Source organism: Mesocricetus auratus, unplaced genomic scaffold (assembly GCF_017639785.1).
Source record: "Mesocricetus auratus isolate SY011 unplaced genomic scaffold, BCM_Maur_2.0 Super-Scaffold_100021, whole genome shotgun sequence".
Lineage (NCBI taxonomy): Eukaryota > Metazoa > Chordata > Mammalia > Rodentia > Cricetidae > Mesocricetus > Mesocricetus auratus.
The window spans coordinates 18,060,405-18,067,750 of NW_024429202.1; positions in this window are offsets into that span (position 1 = coordinate 18,060,405).

The following is a 7,346-nucleotide window of genomic DNA, read 5'->3' on the forward strand; positions in this document are numbered from 1 at the left end:
CAGTGCTCATCACAGCCATAGACACCTACCTAAGGGAGTGGCTCAGGTGCCTTTATTGTGGCTTGAGGTCCTGCCAACTGTGTCCCATTAGTGTCTACAAAAAAACGTGTCTTGTTCTATTTATGAGAACTCCATAGACTCTCTGTACTCTGTGTCTTGTCTCTTTTCCCAGGTCTGTTTGCTCTGTCTACCTTGTTGAACTTCGGAATCTATGGCTCCTTTCTTTTCACTCCTCTGTCCACCATTCCCCTTTGGATCTGGTGTATTAGAGGCCCTCTTTGGTGACTGTCACTTTTAAGTCCCTTTTGTTCCTGATGTCCAATGCCCATTTCTTATGCCCCATATCAACATTTCTCTTCAGTTTCTGAATTATTAAGTCTGGGCACAGATCCAACTCCATCTTCTGGAAGGGGTTTGATAAGAGCTTTGAAATTCCTTGGTGAGGAGACTGTCCCTTTATTTATGGGTCCCTGGTGCTTATTATAATATGTGGAACACGGAAGTTCTGAGTAAGTTTTTGTGGAAAAAAATGGAAAGAAAGAAGGAAGGACTAGGATAGGGTTGGCGGGGGTGGGGGTTGGGGGATTGGGGTGGAGTGAGGAGCTCACCTACCTGAAGACCTGACTTAGAGGCCATGGATGAAATGTCACCGTGTGTGTGTGTGTGTGTGTGTGTGTGTGTGTGTGTGTGCGCGCGCACGCGCGTACACATGTGTGTGCAAACCAGAGGTCAATGCCAGCTGTCTTCCTCCTTTGCTGTCCACCTGATTTTCTGAGACAGGGCTTCTCCTTGAACCTGGTGCCCACCAATGCAGCAGGGTTGACCAGCTGGTGAGCACCTGGGATCTGTTTGCCTTCCTCCAGCGCTGGAGTCACAGGTTCACACCAACACCTCCTCATTTGCACAGGTTCTGCATATCCAAACCTGGGTCCTCCTGCTTACACACAAATATTTTACTTAATCCACTGAGATGTCTCTCCAGCTCCAGCTTTCTGACTCCACCTCATAGAAAGTGAATTGGTATTTATAAGTCTCTATATTGACTAAAATTTCAAGAACAGTAAACTTGCAAGATTACACATCTAATCTGGTAATTGTAGTTTGAAAGTTTAGCAATGGAAAAGATGCAGGAGGGGAGAGATATTACAACTTACCACAATTTTGGTGCTGGTACATTCCTGCATAGTCCCCTTTCCACTTTCTATTTCTTTAATGTAAAGCAGAGGACACGCTTTCCTGTAAGTTATTTCCTTCCAACTACTTCCCAAATTCTTTATGCTGTTTTTCATTGCATTTGATTCTCTGCTCAAACAAATCATCTTTTTGGAAAACCTAAGACTGACGCTGTTGGATTTCTATTCAGTTCAGGTTGGGAAACTCTCAAACTTCTGCAGTTCCCAGTCTGGGTTTGCAGTATTGCTAGTGTGCATGGAGAATGAATAACTTCGCCTAGAACTGCATTAAAAGCATGTCAGATTTAGAAGATATCAGGCTTACCATAAATTAAGACTAGGTATTATGTGTGGTCTGTGGAGGATAAAACTGAATAAATTTAAGCGTGCAAGAGAAGATTAATAGAAACCCAGTCACTTGGAAATTCCTTTGATTGCACCTCTGTCAGGCAGCAGGCAAAATGGTCCGTGTTTCTTAATTAAATAGGCTTTCTGCAACTTTTTTTCATAATTTCCCTAATTAGTCTCTCAGGTTATTTCATTTGCTCTTGTCTCTAAGCAAGGATTTCTTCAAAAAACATGGCTTTTCATTTCTATAATTAATCTCAACTTTTCATCTCTACATGAAACAGATCTACTTTCTCCTGTCCTTTCTGTCACTGTGTCTGCCTCCCGGCTCCTTCTCCCCTGTTTACATGGAGTCCATCATACTTTTATACAGTCAGCCCATCCTCCTTCTGTTCCCCGGCCAGAGGTTTCCAGTGCCACCCGATTTGGTCTGCTCTGTCTCCCAGGCTTGTTGTCTGATCCAGGTTGGAACAGATTAAACTGTAATAGCAAATAAATACTGGCTCATCTGAGGCCCGTACACTTTCATTCATTCATTTCATGCCCGGCAGTAGGCTGGGCAGTTTTCTTGCACTGTTTCCTTTCGGTGGCCACCCAGGGGGCCAGTCTCCAAAGCTGAATGTGCAGTGCTACTACTCAGGAGGTAAGCAGTCTGTCTTTAGCCTGATAGCCACAGAGAGTGTGTCACATAGAAGGTACACTTGATTTCATCTGCCCAGACCAGACTAGACCAGGCCAGACCTGGATTCTGCTCACTCTCATTTGCTGAGGACTAATTGTCTTTCTCCTCAGTGGATACCTGGGGCCCTGAGAATGCAAACAAAAACATGAGTACCTACTGACTTGGTCTCCATGTTAGCTAACGCCTCATATTTTCGATATAGTGCATTCACATAGCCTTGATGGAATGAAAGAGCAGTCAATTTGTCATGGGCATAATCCGTGTCCCTCAGGCAATGGCTAGCTAGTGCTTTGCAAGAGCAGGGTGTGCAGGCTAAGTGGAAATACAGGATCTGAAGTAGCAAACTGGCCTAGACAGGCCTGGAGTTTTTAAATGTTCAGAGTGACCAGACAGCTATGAGAACTGCCTGGGATGGTTGGAAAGGGAAATTTAACAGTGTTCAAAAGGTATTAGGGGGAAAAAACTATTTCACTTTTCTCCTTTATTGTGTTCAAAAGTATTCAAACAAAATTCATTATTTTTATATCTGTGGATATAAATAAAAGTATGTAACAATTTATAGTTTTTTAAATTTAAGCTACACAGGGGAGGATAGACATTCCTGTATAAGCTCAAAATGTCTTTATTTCAGTTTATAAAATGGGAAAGGGAAACAAATTAACAAACAAGAAAATCAATAAGACAAAAAAATTCCCAAACAAAACAAAGTGAGAGACACTGGGGAGGATACTATGATCAAAATACATTGTATAAAATTTTTTAAATACAGGCAAGGTAGTGGTGGTGCATGCCTTTAATTCCAGCACTTGAGAGGCAGAGACAGGAGGATCTCTGAGTTCAAGGCCAGCAATGCCTGCAGAGTGAATTACAGAACAGGCTCCAAAGCTACAGAGAAACCTTGTCTCAAAAAACAAAAAAAATTTTTTAGTACAAATTAAAAATGGGAAAGGAATTTTAACACACTTTAAATTCAATTTGAAGGCAGAACTTCTTAAAACAATTGAGGTTTGGTGAATGTCTGGTAGGGGTTTTGTGAACATTATAATTAGATTAGTATGTTTAGTTCTTTTGGAGTGCTGCAGTGAGCAAGAATCAGCCTTCATAATAAAGTACGTCACATCTAATGAAAACAGCCTTTAATGCACCCTCAACTACCTCCCAAGCAGAGTTTCCAAATTCTTCTAAGTTCTCCCCTGTACTTTCAACTCCTAGGGACTTGAGCATGAATTATGGTTCAAAGATAGAGTCTGGTGAATAATATATGTCCATGGATAATTAAAAAGTGCTCTTCCTTATGGAAGGAATGTTCTAGATGTGAAGAAAATGATTCAGATAAAATCCAGAGGCCCCTCCCATGATATGATAGACTTTGGGGATCCCCATGGAGGGCCTCACCCTCCCTGGGGAGCAGAGGGGGGATGAGGTTGAGGGTTGGGAGGTTGGGGAGGAGGGGAGGGAGCTGGGATTGACATGTGAAGCAGACTTGTTTCTAATTTAAAATAAATTTAATAAAACCAATCCAGAGGCCTGGAATATGTCTGAGATTTCACCTCATTTTCCTTGAGTCATCTTCGGCTACTGAGAATCTGTTTTGTTTTAATACAACCTCTGGAGAAAATTCCAGCATTTCACCGTTCACCCATCCTTTGGACCACAAGTAAGTCTGTGCAATATTAATCATAATGAATGTTCTTCATTTCACATTTCTCTATTTTCTTGTCTCCCCTCTTCTTTACATAAAAACATCAATATTGCAAACACTATTTTGATACAATGTAATGCTTTAACCCATGTAGACATAGCACAGTATTTACAGTATTTAAACTGACTTAAACTAGTTATTGCTCATAATTTCTTTATGATACAAATGCTCAAAACCCTTTCTGGCTGTGCCTGTTTTTATGCTAATACTATACTGAATATTATATGTTATGGTTTTGATATAAAAATTTTCCCATGGCTTCATGTGTTTGAATGCTTTGTCCCCAGCCGGTGGCACTGTTTTGGGAGGTAGGTTGTGGAACCTTCTGGCCTGGCTGGTGGACATAGGGCTATCAGTGTGGGTCTTGAGAGTTTCAGTTGGCTTGTCTCTGGCCTAGCTCCTTGTTTTCTACTCAGCGCCTTGTAAGAAACAGCTGGCTCACAATTCTGCCATCATTGGCCAAACTTGTCTAGCAGCTATTCCTCCACCACCACTTAGAACTGCGAACCGAAATGAACTCTAATTGATTGCTGTCAGGTATTTTGTCATAGCGAAGAGGCAGGTAATTAATATAGAAAACTGGTGCCGAGAAATCAGGTCGTTTTTGTGAAAGGTCTGACCTTGTTGGTTTGTATTGACTGTACTGTTTTGCAGAAGGGATGCTGAAGAGTTTGGACTGCAAACTGGATGCCGTGAGAAACCCTTCACAAGCTCCTCTGGTTGGAATGAAGACATCCAGAAGCCCCAGGGAAGTGTGAGCAATTAATGTCAGTCTCACCAGGTCTCATAGAGAAAGCATCAACACTTTCAGGGGTTTGGCTCGTGACTGTTCATGTTACTATTCCTATTCTGGGAAAGAATGTGACTATGTTCCGTCCATTTCCTGAAAACGTAAATGAGGCTGAAATGTAAAATAGTGGACTAATTATATTCACTGCAAGAAATTTCAAGATAATATAGCACTTAGACTGTGGCATGGTTATTGTTTACTGGTCACAACCAAGCTTATAGTGAGAATTCTGATCAAAAGGTAGAGCATAAAGATGTGAAAATGTGCATTGGGGGAGGAAAAAAAACATGGATGAGTTTAATGTTGTAGACAAGGTGTGGGTAGACAAAGCTGCTAAAATTGTTAAACAGATTAGTGCCATTAAAGAGAAACTGGGCATTTTGTGTTGAATGCTACAGAAAGGTACCTTGAGGACATTCATCAAAGCATTTAGTGTGTGAAAATGCAAGCCTCTTTGAAGAATTTGTCATTGAAAAGGAGAGTGCCTGGCAAATGTGTGTCTAAATAAGGAATGGCCCTATAGGGTAGCCTGGCCCAGGAAGCCACCTAAAGAAGGGTTTTCCATGGTTCAACCACACAGGCTCTTGGATGTTGCGGCAACTGTGATTTAAGGGGGGAAGGCTAAATCTTGAGCTGACAGGTGAGTTGATCATCGTCCATGTGGTGATAGATTTGCAGATGAGTGCAAGTATTAGGGGGCCATAGTGGCTTGCACCCCGGTTCTGAAGAAAATTTTAAAGTCCAGGAAATGTGTAGCAGGTAAAAATTCTACCAAGAGGCTGTGAGAATCTTACAAGTGAAACTGTGAAGATGAACCCCCTAAGTTACAAAGGCGATATAGCAGGGCAATGGTAATGACAGGTATCTAACTTAGGGTTCTATTGCTATGAAGAGACACCATGACCATGGTAACTCTTATAAAGGAAAACACTTAACGTGGTGGCTTACTTACTGCTCAGAGGTTTAGTCCATTGTCGTCATAACTGGAAGCAAGTCAGCATGCAGGAAGACACGGTGCTAGAGAAGGAGCTGAGAGTTCTTCCATCTTGACTCACAGGCAGCAGGAAGTGGGTGTGGCTTGAGCATATATGAGACTCAAAGCCTGTCTCCACAGTGACATACTTCCTCCAAAAAGGCCATACCTACTCCAACAAAGCCACACCCCCTAATAGTGCCAGTCCCTTAAGGGGCCATATTCTTTCAAACCACAATAGTAGGGATGGACAAAGTCCACTGTGAAAAGTGTCAGGTGAGGAGTGGAGCCTTCCTAGCAGAGAGCCTACACGTGTTTCATCTGGCCAAGGTGCAGGGGAGGGGCTACTCAACCCCATGGAGCCCAGTTAATACTATCTTGAGTTTCAAATGCTGGATATGGAGCTTCTAGGTTTGGTGCTTGTCCTGCTAGGTTTTGATCTCTTTTCAGTTCAGTGTTCCCTTGCTGTTCTCCAATCGCTCACTTTTGCAATGGGAATTTTACTCTGCCATTTTACAGCACAACTTGTTTCTTGATTTTACTGAGGTTCATAGCTAAGAGTTGACTTTGAGTCTTAGAGAAGACTTTGTGATTTTTTTTTTGGTTTTATGAGACAGGGTTTCTCTGTATTGTTTTGGAGGCTATCGGTCCAGCCTGGCCTCGAACTCACAGAGATCCGCCTGCCTCTGCCTCCCGAGTGCTGGGATTAAAGGCGTGCACCACCACCGCCCGGCGACTTTGTGTTTTTGAATAGTCCTGAAAGCAATTAAAACTTGGGGGATTCTAACAATTGGACTGAATGGACTTTACATTACAGAATGGCTATGAACTTTTGGTGGCTGGTGGTAGACTATTATGACTTGAATACGAAATGCCTCCATGGAGTCATTTGTTTGAACACTGTGTCCCCAGCTAGTGCTACTCATCATGAACCTCCTATTTCTGTATCCTTATTGAAATGCCCTACTTCCTAAAGGCATCTGCCAATCGCTTATAAGACACCCTGTACTGGTGATTTTGTTAGGTAACCTGACTAGATTAAGACACAGGCTGGCAAAACTGTGTCCAGGCTAGTTTTATTCCAACTCGACACAAGCTAGAGTCAATCTCAATTGAGAAAATGTCTGCAAAAGATGAGGCTGTAGGCAAGTCTATAGGGCATTTTCTTAATTAGTGGTTGATAGGGGAGGGCTCAGTCCATTGTGAATTTGTGCTCAGCATGGACTGTATTCAGAGCCCCATCTATACCTTTTAGATCTTTAAAGTAATTAGCTTCAGGACTTTGGAGTTTATGAAATTTAGGTGATATTTTTAATTTTAATTAATACTGAAACGGAATAAGACTTTGGGGGTATTTTGGATGCTATGAATGTATTTTGTATAGTCTGACCCTCAATATAAATTTTTTTAAATGTTAGAATGATATGTAAGCGATGCACTCTGAGTAGAAACTGTACTATGCATTTGGTCTTCTCTAGTGATATGCAATATGGTACCCTACTGGGGTGTGGACACTGAGCTGCATTTCTCAGTTAGTCATTTATCCGTGATGGTAGAGGCTAAGCAACTGACACTCCAACATACCTTAGTACTGAGTCACCATATTTGGTTAGCGATATTAAATAAATGGCAACTACTCTACAATATTTTCAACTTAAGAGTTTTCTTTTTTGGTCTTT